Raw genomic sequence first — 20,719 nt, forward strand, 5'->3', positions numbered from 1 at the left:
GACACAAACACAAGCCCACGCATTCAATCCAGATACAGAGAGCGAAGATTCATTCATTACCTCAGATTCTGTTCCCTTTCCTTGCAGTTTAAACAAACTTTTAAAGAGTTTTTATTTCAAATTAAAGGCATAGTTCACTCAAATATAAACATTTCTGCTCAAGTTGTTCTAAACTTATAAGAGTTTCACTCTTTTGTTGCACACAAAACAAGATATCCTGAAGAATGCTGGAAACCAGCAGTGATAACTATAGTAGAAGAACAAAATATTACCATGGAAGACAACTGCTATGACTCCATCCAAAGATGGAAATTAAACATGCACATATTTGGAATATGGAATAAATTATTTGCGAATAAACCAGCATTTAATCCAATGAGAAACAAGCCTCAGAAGATGTAGGCCAGGCTACTGGAGGCGTGATGCTGTTCACACCAGACGCGCATAGAGCAATGCAAAGTCAATGCAAAGACGTGAGTAGACATCCTGCGGAGTGATACGCACAAATGAGGCAGCACGAGTTGAGCTTTTTGAGTGTTTGATGCCCTGTAATTGGAGGAGTTGGAATTTGGACTGTGCAATAGTCACAATGCAAGATTTGCAATGTTAAGTCTGGATTATAGTTGAGCAGGGGTCCGTTCTTCGTACGTGGATTACTTGGTTAGCTGGATTTGGTAATTGACACGATCCAGGATTGTTTCGTTCTTCAAAACTTATCCGAGAGTTGTTGTCATTGCAACAGTTCTGGTAGCTCAAACCTGGTCGGGAGCAGGTTCAATTCATATAAACAGGATTAGATCGGGTCAGTTCAAGCAAAGATAATACAGAAAGTATACCGAATTCTGATATTTTCTTACAGTAGTAGTTATATACAATTGGGAAAATAGTAAATATTTTTTAACTATATATATATATATATATATATATATATATATATATATATATATATATATATATATATATATATATATATATTATTTATATTAGTATAGTTATATATACTAATAAAACTTATGCAATCTGCACCAACGAAATGAAAGTAAAAAGACTGCCACCTAGTGGTTCAAAGAGAAAACTTATTGATATGAACTTTTTAGATCGCTTTAGTACAATTTGTGTATGATCATAGACATGAACAATATGTGACTGTTTTAAAATTAATAGACATTTTTAATTAATAGACATTAAGACATTTTTGCAGTCATAAACATGTTTTGGCAGTTAATTTGATGGTGATTTGATGCTTCATAAAAGTTGCAGACGCCTTTACCAATATCGAAAGGTTTTTGTAAACATCCAGTTATTCTTCACAACGTTTAAAAAAAAGCGACTATAATACTACTATAATAAGGAAAATCCGCTCTACCTGTAAAATGAAATAAATTGCTCTTGACACATGAAAGAACCAAGCATACAGCCCACAACAAGGTGTAAAGTTATTGCGTGTCATATTTAACAAACCGTTTACTGCGAATTTGATGTATTTTTGCTCACATGGATAATTGAATATTAATCAGATATTAATCTGAATATTAATCATTACGCTGCTGTGCTGTCAGCCAATCGTTGCATTGCTGATCATGATTCCGAGGATCGATAGATCTGTCCTTCACAACACATGCAGCGATTTCAGATCAGCTTATCCAGACATATTGATCTGATTTGCGAACTTGTTTGAAGAACCAAATTAGCAGGTTATCAAGATTAAAAGATCCAGGATCTGTCAAATCATCTTAGATCATTTAAGCGAGATACAAAGTACGGACCCCAGACAACAGTTCATCAAACTGGGCTCGGCTCAGTCTGAAGCACCGCTGAAAGCCTCCATCATCCAGGTACAAAAAGTACTGATAAGAGAACCGTTAAAGTACAGAACCGATTAGTGATATTAATAACAGTAGTAATACCGTAAAACCTTAACGATACCCCATCCCTAATGCTAGAATGTGTTCGGTAAGTGTGTTTTATCATTGTATTTTATGCACATTTTTCTTATTGGATATAACATTTATCCTACTCACTTGTGTGGACTATTTTTTTATAAACATTTTCAAAATCTAAGCGAATCTTCCGTGTTTCCATTAGAGATGTTTTTGCGATATTCCAAAATGCACATAATAATAGGCTGACGGAAACATAGTTAAAGGTACAGCTTTTCTACACTCTTCCTAATATCTTTCTGTGTACTCAACAGAAGACAATAGGGCTGCATAACATATCATTTCAGCATCAACATCGCAATGTTTGCATGTGCAATAGTCACATTGCAAGATATGCAGTGTTGAGTCTGGATTATAGTTGACCAGGAGCGGCAGAATTGTATTTAGTTACTGTATTTATACAATTTATGCAAAAAAAAACAACTTTTTCTTACTTAGAATTTGTGTCTTGTTTCTTGTCCAAATATCAATATTTATTTCAATATTTATAATACATTATAAATATTTATGTATTACAAATATAAATATTTATAATACATTATTAATAAAATGTATTACAAATATCAATATTTATTTCAATGTTTATAATATATCAATATTTATAATACATCATAAATATTTATGTATTACAAATATGAATATTTATTATACATTATTAATAAAAATGTATTACAAATATTAATATTTCTAATACATTTCAAAGCAATAACAAGGTTTCTTTACGTACCCTACTGGCAGATAGTTTGGCTTGTTGTAATGAAAAACTCTTAATTTTGCTGCATTTCTTTTGAAGTTGAAAACAAAGCATTATTTTATACCTGATCTAAGAATCTTTGAGGATATCTGAACTAAAATTGAGACGAAGCAAAGTAAGAAAAGCATTTTTTGCACGTTGATTGTTCAATTTTTGTACCTGAATACTGCTGGACTCCCCACAGAAAACAGTCAAATTGTGCAATTCAAACCCTCCTGTGAAACTGTATTTATTTACACATACATTAAAGCCAATTTAGCTTATTTATTTTGACTATAGAGCAGGGGTGCACAACCCTGTTCCTGGGGAGCCACCTTCCTGCAGATTTCCGTTGCTACCCATATCAAACACACCTGAAATAATTAATTAGGACCTGAACACCACATGATAATTACTGGCAGGTGTGTTAGATATGGGTTGGAACTGAAATCTGCAGGAAGGTGGCTCTCCAGGAACATGGTTGGCCACCCCTGCTATAGAGCATTGTTTTAGAACTGTGGGGGAAACCGGAGCACCCAAAGGAAATCCACAAAAACACAGGGAGAACATGCAAACTCCACACAGAAACTCAGCCGGCACTTAAACCAATCACCTTCGTGTTGTGAGACCACAGTGCTAACCACTAACTAAGCATTTTTATCACAGAAAAATAAAATATCACAATATCAAATTTTTCCAATATCATGCAGCCTTTAAAGAAACAAACAAACCGGTTTTCAATAAGTGAAGTGTGAATAAATGATTAGGTTTTTGGGGTGATCTGTCCCTTTAGCTGTAAGTAAAAACTCTTCTCTAAGTTCCTGTTTGAAAGACTATCAGTGCTCAAATACTTTCAGAAATGAAGTAAACCATTTGATTTCCATTAAGAGTGTAAACACATTGGCGCCATCAAATCGCAGCTCTGTATATACGAGCCACCCATCCTGCCCGAGTCCTGACATATCAACACTGACTCAACCAGTGGCGTGAGGATGCCTTGAAACAGTCATTATTTTGCGATTCCATTTCAACTGCTGTGCTATAATCAAAAACCCAAATGCACGCATCAGAGAGTGCAGACTCCACATTAAAATCTATCAGCCGAGAACACTAAAAACAAGCAAGACGGCAGCCAGTGAAATCGTGAAAAAGGGTGTGAGGGAAGGATGAAACAGCGGAAAGAAGAAACGAAAATACAAACAAGCCAACGTGCCAACGAGATGCCTCCCACATGTGTCATCTGTAATGTTTTTGGGCCTCTTTTTCTTGTCGACTGCGAGTCCTCACCGCAAGTTGTTTGCTGACATGCAGTTATGAATCAGCCCTCAAACAGAATCAGATTGTGCAAGAGCTGAATTACAGTCTGAGGGGGATGATCCTGTCTGACGCACCTACTCTGCCATTAGCCAAGTCAGAAACAGTATAAACACAGAACCCTGAGCCTTTCAGTGTGTTTAAGGAAACAAGCTTATGAGTAATTCCATGCCAATGTCAACCCTGCCATGAAAAAACTCAAAATAGCAAAACCCTTTCTAGACTTTTTGAGTGCACTAACAGACAAAAGTCTTGTCGTGGATCCCAGATGTAAGAGTAAGAAATAACTAGATTCTTAAAGTTTGAGAACAAACTTTGAGGCTGGCTTGTGAAAGCCTGATGGTAGATAGTTTTTTTAGTTTAAACAGTTTTAAAAAGTATGAAAAGATGGATAGATAGATAGATAGATAGATAGATAGATAGATAGATAGATAGATAGATAGATAGATAGATAGATAGATAGATAGATAGATAGATAGATAGATAGATAGATTAGCATGTTTTAAGCATGATTCTAGCGTGAAATAGCATGTTACTAGCATGATTTTAGCATGAATTAGCATGTTACTAGCATGATTCTAGCATGAATTAGCATGTTGTTAGCATGATTCTAGCATGAATTAGCATGAAATAGCACGATTCTAGCATGAATTAGCATGTTGTTAGCACGATTCTAGCATGAATTAGCATGTTACTAGCACGATTCTAGCATGAATGAGCATGTTACTAGCATGATTCTAGCATGAATTAGCATGATTCTAGTATGAATTAGCATGTGACTAGCATGATTCTAGCATGAAGTAGCATGTGACTAGCATGATTCTAGCATGAATTAGCATGATTCTAGTATGAATTAGCATGTTACTAGCACGATTCTAGCATGAATGAGCATGTTACTAGCATGATTCTAGCATGAATTAGCATGATTCTAGTATGAATTAGCATGTGACTAGCATGATTCTAGCATGAAGTAGCATGTGACTAGCATGATTCTAGCATTAATTAGCATGTAACTAGCATGATTCTAGCATGAATTTGCATGTTGTTAGCATGATAGATAGATAGATAGATAGATAGATAGATAGATAGATAGATAGATAGATAGATAGATAGATAGATAGATAGATAGATAGATAGATAGATAGATAGATAGATAGATAGATAGATAGATAGATAGAACCATAGAACGATAGAACGATAGATAGATAGATAGATAGATAGATAGATAGATAGATAGATAGATAGTAAGATAGTAAGTAAGATAGATAGATAGATAGATAGATAGATAGATAGATAGATAGATAGATAGATAGATAGATAGATAGATAGATAGATAGATAGATAGATAGATAGATAGATAGATAGATAGAACCATAGAACGATAGAACGATAGATAGATAGATAGATAGATAGATAGATAGATAGATAGATAGATAGATAGATAGATAGATAGATAGATAGATAGATAGATAGATAGATAGATAGATAGATAGATAGAACCATAGAACGATAGAACGATAGATAGATAGATAGATAGATAGATAGATAGATAGATAGATAGATAGATAGATAGATAGATAGTAAGATAGTAAGTAAGATAGATAGATAGATAGATAGATAGATAGATAGATAGATAGATAGATAGATAGATAGATAGATAGATAGATAGATAGTAAGATAGATAGATAGATAGATAGATAGAACCATAGAACGATAGAACGATAGATAGATAGATAGATAGATAGATAGATAGATAGATAGATAGATAGATAGATAGATAGATAGATAGTAAGATAGTAAGTAAGATAGATAGATAGATAGATAGATAGATAGATAGATAGATAGATAGATAGATAGTAAGATAGTAAGTAAGATAGATAGATAGATAGATAGATAGATAGATAGATAGATAGATAGATAGATAGATAGATAGATAGATAGATAGATAGATAGATAGATAGATAGATAGAACCATAGAACGATAGAACGATAGAACGATAGATAGATAGATAGATAGATAGATAGATAGATAGATAGATAGATAGATAGATAGATAGATAGATAGATAGATAGATAGATAGATAGATAGATAGATAGATAGATAGATAGATAGATAGACGGATGGATAGATAGTAAGATAGATAGATAGATAGATAGATAGATAGATAGATAGATAGATAGATAGATAGATAGATAGATAGATGATAGATAGATAGATAGATAGATAGATAGATAGATAGATAGATAGATAGATAGATAGATAGATAGATAGATAGATAGATAGATAGATAGATAGATAGAACCATAGAACGATAGATAGAAAGATAGATAGATAGATAGATAGATAGATAGATAGATAGATAGATAGATAGATAGATAGATAGATAGATAGATAGATAGATAGATAGATAGATAGATAGATAGATAGATAGATAGATAGATAGATAGATAGATAGATAGATAGACGGATGGATAGATAGTAAGATAGATAGATAGATAGATAGATAGATAGATAGATAGATAGATAGATAGATAGATAGATAGATAGATAGATAGATAGATAGATAGATAGATAGATAGATAGATAGATAGAACCATAGATAGATAGATAGATAGATAGATAGATAGATAGATAGATAGATAGATAGATAGATAGATAGATAGATAGATAGATAGATAGATAGATAGATAGATAGATAGATAGATAGATAGATAGATAGATAGATAGATAGATAGATAGATAGATAGATAGATAGATAGATAGATGCAGATTGAGATGCAGAAAGAGGCAGATTTGTCTGCTGAATCATCTGTTGATCTGCATCACTATCATCACACATTCTGCAGAAGACCTACTGGAACCAGCATGGACACAAGATTCTTACAGAAATCAGTCAAGTTTGGTGAAGGAGAAATCATGGTTTGGGGTTCATTCAGTATGGGGGCGTGCGAGAGTTCTGCAACATCAACAGCCTGAGGTATCAAGACATTAGTGCTGCCCATTACATTACAAACCACAGGAGAGGGACAATTCTCCAGCAGGATAGCGCTCCTGCTCATACTTCAGCCTCCACATCAAAACTCCTGAAAGCAAAGAAGGTCAAGGTGCTCCAGGATTGGCCAGCCCAGTCACCAGACATGAACATTATTGAGCATGAAGGAGGAGGCATTGAAGACGAATTCACAGTATCTTGATGAGCTCTGGGATCCTGCTGAACGCTTTCTTCTTCATTCCAAATGACTTTATTAATCAGTGATGTGAGTCAGTGCAGAGATGTATGGATGCAGTCCTCCAAGCTCATGATGGAGTCAGACACAATATTCATTCTGTCTCCACTTCAGCAGGACTTTATATTCTATACTGGACATTATTTCCGTTTTGTCTGTTAAGCAAAGTCAGACCTTACTGTCCTAATCAAATCATTCACAATCAAGGCATGATCATATTTTATTGTGCTCAAATAAGCGTAATTTAGAGGCTTTCATATAAGCCACTTCTGATACCAAATGATCAAGTTATTAACTGTAGTTCCTAATACTTATAGACGACAAGACTTTTGTCAGGTATTGTAGGCTTGTATTTTACAGTCCTGTAAAGATACTCAGAAATGTCGTTGTCAATGTTTTCAAGCAATTAAATTTGATTTACCAAAGTCACACAAGTGGCAATTTCAAATCCATAACGGAGAGATATCACAATCCATAACCAAGCTTTTTTCATATGAATGCAAAAATTGATGAGCACTGTTTCTTTAGGGTTATGCAGTTTGAGGCCCGGTTTACACAGCCAGGTAAATGTCACCCAATTCCGATTTTTTGCTCAAATGTGAAGCAGATCGGATCTGTTCTATGACCGTGTAAACACAAAAAACACGCATGCATTCGGATATTCAGAGATGGGTTTCAGGCCTGCTTTATATCTAGAAATAAATCAGATATGAATCAGTATGTGACAATGCGACTAAGGCCCGGTTTACACTGCCAGTTAAATGTGACCCAATTCCGATTTTTTTCTCATATGTGATCGGATCTGTTCTATAACCGTGTAAACACGAAAAGAACGCATGCGTTCGAATATTCAGAGATGGGTTTCAGCCCTCCTTCATATGTTTAAATAAATCCGATATAGATCAGACGTGACAATGCGACTGTCATGTAAACAGGCAGATCGGATTTACTGAGGCGTTCCGTTATGTACATCATTAAACTTGCGACAATGTGGTGCTTCTTGATTTAACATCAGAGGAAACACAGAGGAGGAAAGTGGTCAGTCGCCACAATTTGCTCCCACCAGACCTGAGATCTCTCTCGTACCCACAAAGCCCTCTGAATGGTGGAGGACCCCATATATAAACCATAAGCGCAAGCTGCGATGACGGCCCTTTCCCACCTCCGCCTCAAAATCATTTTAAAGTTGGGCGAACTTCATGTTGTAACTTTTGCGAACACTAGTGCGCACACAGGCAAAAGCTACATCTTCAACCACACACACACATCAGGGCCATACCATTACATGAACTGTGTGGGGGTAAATCTGGACTATGCCATTCACTGCTTATACTACACTTCGCATATTTCGCAGAGCTAAAAACAAGACAATTTCTTCCATCGTCGCTAGTGTGGCAGAGATGCTAGAACCCGCCTTTATGCATCGTAAATTGTATGGCGAGTGTAAACGCATGAATTGGATATGGGTCACAATTAAAACAACGTGTAAACGGACAGGCAAACAAACCAGATATAGGCAACAAATCGAAAAGGAGCATTAAGACCTGACAGTGTAAACAGAACCCAACTCACTGAATTTAATATGCTGGAAACTTGCATACCTTTTTAGTCACATGATCACATCCATAACGCACGTTTATTTCCCTCATTTAAAATATAAAACATGTTTACAGATTGATGTTTTTCTGATCGCAAACCTCTGTGGTAGCTTGTTTTGGAAAATATAAACAGATGTTTCAATATTATGTAAACACAAACTTTCTATGGGAATTTATGCGAGTTCTTACTGCAAATTTCACATGCATAACACTGGAATCGCTCTTCTGTCTTAAGAGAAAAGCTGGACGTGTTCACATACACATGCATTCAAGTATAATCTGGAAAGCGGTTTGCTTGCAGGGTGTAACCGCAGCCATTGTCGGCCATTCCTGAAAAACAACTCATCCTAAATAACAGATGTCACACAGTGAAAAAAAGAGACTACGAAAGAGCGGAGGCCCTTTGAAGAAGTTAAAAGTGCAGCGGATGAAAATAAAACTGGAAAAAGCTGGATATTAATAATGTATAACTGCCAACTCTGAGTGTTCAAATGCCTTCCAAAGGAAAACCACATCCCACTGAAAGCTAGTTTCCGTTGCTGAGTTTTACTAAAGGTGATAAAATTTTCAAGGCTAAAGGAGACTTCGACATGCTTGTTTTTTATGTTCTGGGTCAGGTTTTGTCATGATTATTGACTTGAGAGCTAAAAAGTCCCTTGCATGTGCTTCAAAGCATGTATGAGTAATCTACAAAAACAAAGTCTTGAAAAAATACAATTATGTAGAATGTTTGCAAGCATTTTTAACCAGTTTGCGTACTAGTGCTTCATCAAAATAGCTTAACTAGACAAAACAAATGCTAATAGGGCTGCACGATATTGGAAAAACCTAACAGCAATACTTTTTTATCTTGCGATACTTCACCAGATGACTTAATGTCTCTATTTGAAAAGAATTTATAATGTTAGATCAATGACAGGCATCAAAAACACATGCAAATGAACAATTATATTAAAAACTCAACATTGCATATGCTGTGAAGTGACTATTGCGATTGATCACATTGCGATATCGATGCTGAAGCCATACATTGGAAAGCCCGAATTTCTAACATCTGGTGGATGGATGGATGGATGGAAGGATGGATGGACGGATGGATGGATAGTCAGAGGGACAGATGGATAGAAAGATGGACAGATAGATGGACAGATAGACAGACAGACAGACAGACAGACAGATAGACGGATGGATTGATAGATAGACAGATGGACTGACAGACATGGATGGATGGATGGATGGATGGATGGATGGATGGATGGATGGATGGATGGACAGATAGACAGATAGATGGATCGATGGACGGATGGACGGATGGACAGATAGATAGATATAGATAGATAGATAGATAGATAGATAGATAGATAGATAGATAGATAGATAGATAGATAGACAGATAGATAGAACGATAGATAGATAGAACGATAGAACGATAGATAGATAGATGGATGGATGGATGGATGGATGGATGGATGGATGGATGGATGGATGGATGGATGGATGGATGGATGGATGGATGGATGGATGGATGGATGGATGGATGGATATAGATAGATAGATAGATAGATAGATAGATAGATAGATAGATAGATAGATAGATAGATAGATAGATAGATAGATAGATAGATAGATAGATAGATAGATAGATAGATAGATAGATAGATAGATAGATAGACAGACAGATAGATAGACTGACGGATGGATAGATAAATGGATTGATAGATAGACGGATGAATAGATAGACGGATGGATAGATAGACGGATGGATGGATGGATGGATGGATGGATGGACGGACAGACAGACGGACGGACGGATGGATGGATAGACGGATGGATTGATGGATAGACAGATAGATGGACAGACATAGATAGATAGATAGATAGATAGATAGATAGATAGATAGATAGATAGATAGATAGATAGATAGATAGATAGATAGATAGATAGATAGATAGATAGATAGATAGATAGATAGACAGACGGAGACAGGCAGAAAGACAGACCATGATAGATAGATAGATGGATGGATGGACGGACGGATAGATTGGGGGATAGATTGACGGATAAACAGATGGACGAACGGACGGACAGACAGAGACATAGATGGATGGATGGATGGATGGATGGATGGATGGATGGATGGATGGATGGATGGATAAATTGACGGACAGTCGGACATACAGACAGACATATTTGAAGGAAATCACAAATTTTGAAAACTCAAACTGTTCATCAACAGGACTAATAATGGGTAAAGATACGTGGCTAAATACCAACCAGTGTATTGCTCTAAATCACTAGTATGGTGAGTGAACGTGTCATTTTATGGGAGGTCAGACTGTGCAGTGAGTGCCTGAAGCTGGGACAGAGTTACCAGTGTCTGTGTGTGAAAAAGACCTCTCACTGTTTGCTCTTTAACAAACAGAGTAACAGCCAGAACTCTTAAATGCTTTTTAATATCAACACTGGCCTTGGGAGAAGAAGAAACTGAGAGAGAAAGAGACAGAATAAGTAAAAAAACAACAAAAAACAGTACTCCCAACGGGCATGTGCTCTTTAGAAAATGTCCAAAAATTAAGAATGTTTATCTATAGGCTATAACACAAGCCTTTTCTGAGTTAGTTTTTCAATATCCACAGCTAATTCACAACAAATTACTGTAATGCAGCTTAAATCTAATAAAACGACATGCATGTTTACAACCTGGTGTAAATGTTGCAGTTTGGTGCAGAGCTGTGCCCAGTGATTTAACAGCTTAAGTTTACTTTGATTTGCTTGAGAGCCTTGATATGTCTCTGGAGTCACATTGTCTGATCAGATAATATTTTACAGCACAATAAAACAGCTTATAACAGAGCACAAGAGACCAATAGATCACAAGGAGACGTCAATCAGTCGGGTTTTGGGGCTTGAAAACATGGCAAGACAGTTTGGCGAGGCATCTCACAAGTGTTTACCCAGTACCGAGAGACACTGAGTGGAAAGCAAAGGACAGGGAGAGAGATTATAAATAGAAGTCAAACAGAGGGTGAGCTATGGGCCACAGAATGCCACAGTTATGAGCTCGCATGCTACAGACTGGGATGTTGACAACACAAGAGGAGCACTAAATATACAATGGGGAGACTCTTAGTTAAACACCAGACACAAACAAACAAGAACGCAAAAAACACTGGATCACAGTATCCATGGTAAATAAACAGTAATGTAGGCCTACTAATAGCAACAATCTCACATAGTCTTGTCTCTCTCTCATGCACTTTTATAAATCTTCCATTTGACTGAAATTATTTCACATCTCAGCTCATAATCTATACAAAACAATAGGCTAATTGTCTCCCTTTGTGCCCAATTTACTGCAGCATTTGTATCTTTCGCTCCAATAATTATGTTCCCCCGCTCATGTAATTTATTTCCAATCATTTTTTGTCTTGCTGAGATAAATTATTTTGCTACAGGAGCTAATCTTGGTCATTAGTTTTGCTGTGGGTCTGAGGAAAACCAGTCGCGCTAGAGTAGGAAGCAAGCGCGCATGCGCACATCTGCTGCTCTACAGCAACACGCGGGCCAGTTCACATTCCAAACTCCACACATCACAAATGTTCCCGGCGCGAATCTGTGACGGACTTTTCACGGCAAAACAAGCACTTTGCAGGGTTACAAGTCTAATTACTGAGGTAAAGTTAGCTCAAAACCACACCAGGTTTATATTCTAGACTGTGTGAAGTCTGAGAGAATTAAAACTCTTGCTAATTTTATGGGAATGGCTAACAATAGGGTTTCAACTTGTTGTAAAGTCCTACTTTAGACAGCTAACATCGACATTATTCACTACATTGAGGATCTGGGACTTCAATATGAGGTAATAAATACATTAAACTAAAATTGGACGGCTAAATGGTACACCACAGATGTTAATTTTAATACCCTTTCAAAACAGGGAGATGGTTTAACCCTGACCCACGGGGCCTTAAGTCGGTTTTTGATAGCCATACGGTGAGATTATTCCCGTTAGGGTTGTTGGGAGTCCTCCCAAAACAAACGATTCCCTCACGCCTGAGGAAACACATTCCCAATTTACATCTGAATGTCCGTCACGCTCCTAACCGTCACGTCGTGAAAACAATAGCAAAGACAGGGACCATGAATAGTCGCCTGAGATGTCGAGACCAATCGCTTTTCTAGGGTCTCCTCAAGAACCATCAGTAACCAAAATCCCACCAGTCCAAGCTGATTAAAAAAGCCTGCGCGAGGCCAATGGTCATGCATGGGGCAGATGATCGCGGTCACGGCTGTCAACTTCACGGAGACCTCGTTGTTAATCGTTTATATTTAATTTCCATGCACCAAACACGACTGAATCCCACATGCATGCAGACCGAGAAAATGAGGAGTACGTAGGCGCGTACACACACACCCACGGACAGCAGAAGCTTCAGATGCTCCGCAACCAGTTCTGCTGTTAACGCCCTTTTAACACAACCCACCGTGCCTAATAATTTATAAATCAATTAGAGCTCATCGATTTTTACTAAACGCAACATGTGGTCCTCTGAGAGGAGGGTGCTCTTAGAGCTGGATGGAGATACCGGAGGGGTAGCTTGTTTAAAAATAGCCCCTTTTTAACAACACATGTCTATTAGACAAGAGTGTTTATATAGACAACATTCCTGAAACGTCCTCGTCTTGATTTACGTGTTTATTTCTCAAAACGCCAAAGGAATGTCAGTCTCGTCTCTGGTTCTCGGTAACTTTAACCATACCACCAGAAGAACAGACCCTCACGTGTAGCCCTGCTGTTGTTCTTCTAAAAGCTTGACACAATGCATCTACTTACGAGTTTGTCCAACTCCACAACGTGTTTGGAAAGCAGGACAGAAGCTGGACCGAGTGAACGAAACCGATACACTTTGATACTCTTCCGTTCAGCTGAGCGTTCGAGGAAATACAATCGGTAATAAACTATCAACCTTTAGCTCCACGGTAAGAGGTTGTGTTCAAACACACTTCCAACAACCAGCAAACTAAATATCCGACTGCTTATAAGTCTCCAAATATGATCAACACTCAAAATCGAGTCTCTGAAAACAACACTACAGTGGGGTCGTAAAGTTTTACACGGGAGAACTCTTGGTATTCGGAGAGTGTTCAAACCCAAGCGCTGGTTTCCACACTTGAAGACCGCAGCTGTGTTTAAATTACACACTACACGAGACTAGTCTCAACACAGCGCTGCGCTTAGATCCTGCTTCCCAAAACTACTACCAATCAACAATCCAACGTAGAGATTTCCCGTTAATAATTTGAGGCACTTACACGTTCGAGTGATCCTTCGATGGCATGTCCTAGTCATTGTTAAATTCCCAAACTCGCCGAAATATCCCGTTCCGTGGCGCGACTGGAATGCGGCTCTTCGGTGTGAGCAGCTCGAGGTCGCTCTACTGACTGCACTGGAAACCATCAATCAATGCGCTCCTGCACTGCTCCACAGCGCCACCATGCGGAGTGTATAACCCTGCTACAACCACGGCATTGTCAACTTTAATAAGTTTTAAATAATTTTGCTGGAATTACACTTCAGCTTATACCAACATTATAAACACAAAGAGGGTGGAAAAGCAGCCTAGATGCAAATGCACAACACAGTACAGTATTCTGAGTTACATTTATCTTAGCTCTTTACAGGGCACTCATTATAAAACATTTATTGGTAAAAACCTAGGAGTGTTTCTTGGATTATCTAAAAACAATCTTTCAACTATTATCTTTCATCTTATCACTGGAAAAAGATATATATATATATATATATATATATATATATATATATATATATATATATATATATATATATATATATATACATAATATATCCATAGTGTGTGTGAATGAGTGTGTATGGATGTTTCCCAGTGATAGGTTGCAGCTGGAAGGGCATCCGCTGCATAAAACTTATGCTGGATAAGTTGATGGTTCATTCCTCTGTGGCGACCCCATATTACAAAAGGGACTAAGCCGAACAGAAAATGAATGAATGAATATATATATATATATATATATTCATTCATTCATTTTCTGTTCGGCTTAGTCCCTTTTGTAATATGGGGTCGCCAGCTGTATATATGTATATATGTCTATATGTATATATGTGTATATATATATATATATATATATATATATATATATGTGTGTGTGTGTGTGTGTGTGTGTGTGTGTGTGTGTATATATATATATATATATATATATATATATATATATTAGGGCTACACAATATTTCAGCGTCAATATTGCAGTGTTATCATTCACAATAGACACATCACAAGTATATGCAATGTTGAGTCTGGATTATAATTCACCATTTTGCACGTTAATTTGTGAGGCCTGTGATGATGTGAGGGTTTTAAAGACATTCAGGCATAAGAAAATATACCGTTTGTAGCTTTGAAAATTTTATAACGGTTAATTTTATCGTATTGTTTATCAAACAAAGACCACAGGATTATTTTACATTTGATTGTTCAGTTACTGTATGCCTAAATACATTTCGACTCTTCGAAAAAACAATAAAATGCAGTTTGTTTAATTTGCATATTTTTCTTTATTGTATTTATCTATGCCTGTAGATTGTTTGGTATATGATATGCACTCTCTTAATCATGCTAAACCAGTCTAAAATGATAAATTCTTACCAAAAAGTTTTTGAACTCATCTAGAGATATTGTATTCATATCGCAATATATATCTCAGAAAAGAAAATATGGCAATGTGTAATTTTTCCAAAATCGTGCAGCCCTAATATACAAATATATATACAGTAAAGTCAGAATTATTAGCCCTCCTTTGAGTTTGTTTTTTTTATATTTCCCAAATGATGTTGAACAAATTCAGAAAATTTTCACAGTATGTCTGATAATGTTTTTTCTTCTGGAGAAAGTCTGATTTGTTTTATTTCGGCTAGAATAAAAGCAATATTTAATAATAATAATTAAAAAAAACATTTTAAAGTCAGTATTATTAGCCCTTTTAAGCTATATTTTTGTTCTACAGAACAAACCATAAATATACAATAACTTGCCTAATTATTCTAACCTGCCTAGTTTACCTAGTTAATTTAAATGTCACTGTAAGCTGTATAGAAGTGTCTTGAAGAATATCTAGTCTAATATTATTTACTCCCATCATGACAAAAAGAAAACAAATCAGTTATTAGAAATGAGTTATTATTATGATTAGAAATGTGATGAATTAAAATCTTCTCCGTTAGACAGAAATTGAAAAAGTAAACAGGGGCGAATAATTCTGACATCAGCTAGATGCAAAAACCTCTAAATGCCATCTGCAATTTTCCCCTAAAATGAGCTTTTCTGAGCCTCCTGCTTATGTTCAAATATTTCATTTTAAAGGCAATGAAAAATTAATTTATTCGTCACTATAAAAGTACAATTTCTGAGCCAATACACAAGTAACAGACTGAAGAAGGCCAGGAAGCGTTGAACAGTTCAAACTCGTCTTTTAATGAACTTTTGCACTGTGCAGACAGAGTAATTCTTTTGCTCGCTTGAAAACAGCATCTCTCTCACACACACACACACACACACACACACACACACACACACACACACACACAAAAACATACCTGTCTCCTCCAACGGGAACCCAAAAGTAACAAAAAAATGTGTGTGTGTGTGTGTGTGTGTGTTTTGGGAGAAAGATTATAAGCCTTTTCCTGCAAAAAGTTTATATATATATATATATATATATATATATATATATATATATATATATATATATATATATATATATATATATAAATTTCTATATAAAGATTATAAGCCTTTTCCTGCAAAAGGTTTATATATATATATATATATATATATATATATATATATATATATGTATGTATGTATGTATGTGTGTATATATATATATATATATATACATATATATATATATATATACATATATATATATATATATATATATATATATATATATATATATTGTATTATATTATATTATAATATTATTATATATTATATATTTCCCAAGTGCTGTTTAACAGAGCAAAATTTTTGACAGCATTAAATATACATTTTTTTTCTTCTCTTTATTATTTTGGCTAGAATGAAAGCAGTTTTTTTAGAGTCAAGATCAATATTGTTAGCCACATTATTATTATTATTATTGTTATTATTATTATGATTATTATTATTGTTATTATTATTATTATTATTATCACTAATATTATTATTATTATTGTTGTTGTTATTATTTTTAGTTTTGTTATTATTATTGTTCTTATTTTTATTTTATTATTATTTTAATTATTATAAATATTATCACTAATATTATTATTGTTGTTGTTGTTGTAATTATTTTTATTATTGTTGTTGTTGTTATTTTTATTATTTTTAAATTATTATTATTATTATTATTATTATTATCACTAGTATTATTATTTTTGTTGTTGTTGTGATTATTTTTATTATTTTTATTGTTCTTATTTAAATTTTTTTATTAATATTACTAATATTATCGTTGTTGTTGTTGTTATTATTGTTATCATTTTCATTAATATTAAAATTGTTGTTGTTATTATTGTTATTATTATTTTATAATATTATTATTATTATTATTTTTGGCTAGAAGAACTGGCTACCATTTTTCCTACTATGCATGTCAATGGTTAAAATTTTTTAGCTTTCTTTAAATATCGTTTATGAAATATTGTGTTGAACAATTAAATAAATATTTATTGTTCAACACAATTAGGAAACTTACAAAGATTTGGAACCACTTGAAGAAGAGTAAATAGCAAGTGAATCTTCATTTTAAGGTGAACCATCCCTTTAAAAGTGAGAAACTATAAGTTGATTGTACTCTCAACTTGTTTGATCATTGGCATATGCATAAAACCACAGCAAACTCACTTGTGCTGAAAGCATCAACATAAATCATCTCTGAAATGATTCCTGCAGTATTAATGTAATGGAGTTAAGCACAGAATGGTGTGTTTGTGTGCGCATGTGATTACTTGAACTCAGAACAAAAGCTCTCTCAGACCGCACAGTCGATTGATCCACTGGTGGCGACGTCTCTTATTGACACACAAACTTTGTATGAATCCAAGTATGCGTGTGAATATAAGCATTTATCAATACAAATTCATATTAGTCCTATACAAAAAAAAGCTGGAGCTGCAACAAAGCCCGATTTTGATAGACACTTCAGTATTACATTTCATATGATTAATGTCTTCAATTCTTTCATGTCTTTAAAAAACCCTCTCCAAACCACATCAAAGCCTCTGTGTTCATATTGGCCAGGAAAAGGAAATCACTTAATGACATCTCTGAGTATTCAGGTCATATCTGGCCAGCATCTGGTTCCTATAGTGTTCATTCATAGTAGATAAGCACTTCATAAAACATCATTGATATGCTTTATGAATTTATGCATGATAACTTGACAAGCACGCCAACGGGGGTATTTTGTAATACAATTTACCTCTCAGCACATACACAATCACAGACTGGTCAATAAAGTGTCCACCTTCTGTTGATCTGAATCCTGTTAGAAGCGAAGCCACATGGCAAGGATTGTCAAACCTGCTGGGATGAGATTAGACAAGCTATTAACACACACACACACACACACACACACACACCAGACCATGTTAGTATGGCCGTTTAACACACATTCCACAACTTAAAGGCTGCCGCCATAAGGAGATTAACAACTCTGCTTTCTGCACAGGTGTCATACACACACACACACACACACATATCCACAGGCACAAAAGTTATTTATTTACGATGCCAGCACTCTATGAAATAGCCCAGAGCAGGGATGAATCTAATACAGAGGAGGCGTCTTCAGTTCTTCAAGTGTTTGTTTGTCATTGAGCTCTGGAATTAGTTTCAGTGTTTTGCTGAGTGGCCAGACAGCAACTTTTCTCACTTCAGTGCTCACAAAACATTAATATATCCAGTGTTGGGGAAAGTTACTTTTGAAAGTAATGCATTACAATATTGAGTTACTCCCCAAAAAATAACTATTTGTGGTACTTAGTTACTTGTTATGGTAAGTAATATGTTATATTTGAGTCACTTTTAAGTTACTTTTGCATTACTTTTGCGTTACTTATGCGTTACTTTTGAGTTACTTTTGCATTACTTATGCGTTACTTTTGAGTTACTTGTGTTACTTTTGAGTTACTTTTAAGTTACGTATGTGTTACTATTGAGTTACTTTTGCGTTACGTTTGCGTTACTTTTGCATTACTTTTGCATTACTTATGCGTTACTTTTGAGTTACTTTTGCGTTACTTATACATTACTTTTGAGTTATTTATGTGTTACTATTGAGTTACTTTTGCATTACTTTTGCATTACTTATGCGTTACTTTTGAGTTACTTTTGCGTTACTTTTACATTACTTTTGAGTTACTTATGTGTTACGTTTGAGTTACTTTTGAGTTACTTATGTGTTACTATTGAGTTACTTTTGCATTACTTTTGAGTTACTTTTGCATTACTTTTGCATTACTTATGCGTTACTTTTGAGTTACTTTTGCGTTACTTATACATTACTTTTGAGTTACTTATGTGTTACTATTGAGTTACTTTTGCGTTACGTTTGCATTACTTTTGCATTACTTTTGAGTTACTTTTGCGTTACTTTTGCATTACTTTTGAGTTACTTTTGCGTTACTTTTGCATTACTTTTGCATTACTTATGCGTTACTTTTGAGTTACTTTTGCGTTACTTTTACATTACTTTTGAGTTACTTATGTGTTACGTTTGAGTTACTTTTGAGTTACTTATGTGTTACTTTTGAGTGACTTTTGCATTACTTTTGAATTACTTATGTGTTACTTTTGAGTTACGTTTGAGTTACTTTTGAATTACTTATGTGTTACTTTTGAGTTACTTTTGCGTTACCTTGCATTACTTATGCGTTACTTTTGAGTTACTTTTGCATTACTTTTGAGTTACTTTTGAGCTACTTATGCGTTGCTTTTGAGTTACTTTTGAGCTACTTATGCGTTGCTTTTGAGTTACTTTTGAGCTACTTATGCGTTGCTTTTGAGTTACTTTTGAGCTACTTATGCGTTTCTTTTGAGTTATTTTTGAGCTACTTATGCGTTGCTTTTGAGTTACTTTTGCATTACGTATTCATTACTTTTGAGTTACTTTTGCATTACTTATGCCTTACTTTTCAGTTACTTCTGCGTTACTTTTGAGTTACTTTTGCGTTACTTTTCAGTTACTTTTGCGTAAATTTTGCGTTACTTTTGTATAACTTTTGCGTTACTTTTTCTGACCTGGCTAAGGCTTGACATCTTCAGAACTTCATTCATTAATTTTCCTTTGGCTTAGTCCTTTAGTTATCAGGGGTCACCAAAGTGTAATGAACCGCCAACTTCATTCACTTCAAAAAAGTAACAAGTTATGGTATTTAGTTACTTGTTATGGTAAGTAATATGTTACTTTTGAGTTATTTTTGCGTGACTAATAGTTACTTTTGTCCTAAGAATCTGTGACGGAACCGCAGTTTAAGTTGCGAAGTTGCAGCAGAATAACAGCAAAAACTACTATGACAAAGATCACCTCAGGTACAGCTCATGTGCTTTCTTCAGTGTTAAATGCTGCCAATGTGAGTTTAAACACCATTTTACGTGACATTTATTGCCATACTTCTAAAAACAGCAGCAGATCAAAAGTTTGCATGTTCTCCCCGTGTTGGCTTAGGTGTTCTCCGGGTGCTCCGGTTTCCCCCACAGTCCAAATACATGCGCTATAGTGGAATTGATGAACTAAATTAGCCCTGCTGTATGAGAGTGTGTGTATGAATGAGTGTGTATGGGTGTTTCACAGTACTGGGTTGCAGCTGGAAGGGCATCTGCTG

At 35.1% G+C, this 20,719-nt stretch overlaps 1 protein-coding gene across 2 annotated transcripts in view; it reads right to left on the reverse strand.

The window, feature by feature from the left end:
* plxna1b (plexin A1b) overlaps positions 1 to 20,719 on the reverse strand; it is a 744,633-nt gene that overhangs the window by 183,720 nt on the left and 540,194 nt on the right. The window contains exon 1 of one of the 2 annotated variants that reach the window (XM_087255664.1): positions 14,128 to 14,258. The exons of the other annotated variant lie outside the window; for it this stretch is intronic. The gene's annotated coding sequence lies outside the window, so the exon portion shown is untranslated. Of the gene's footprint in view, positions 1 to 14,127; positions 14,259 to 20,719 lie in introns of those variants that run through there. 2 annotated transcript variants of the gene reach the window in all.

This window comes from Danio rerio, chromosome 6 (assembly GCF_052040795.2).
Source record: "Danio rerio strain M-AB ecotype USA chromosome 6, GRCz13ab, whole genome shotgun sequence".
NCBI lineage: Eukaryota > Metazoa > Chordata > Actinopteri > Cypriniformes > Danionidae > Danio > Danio rerio.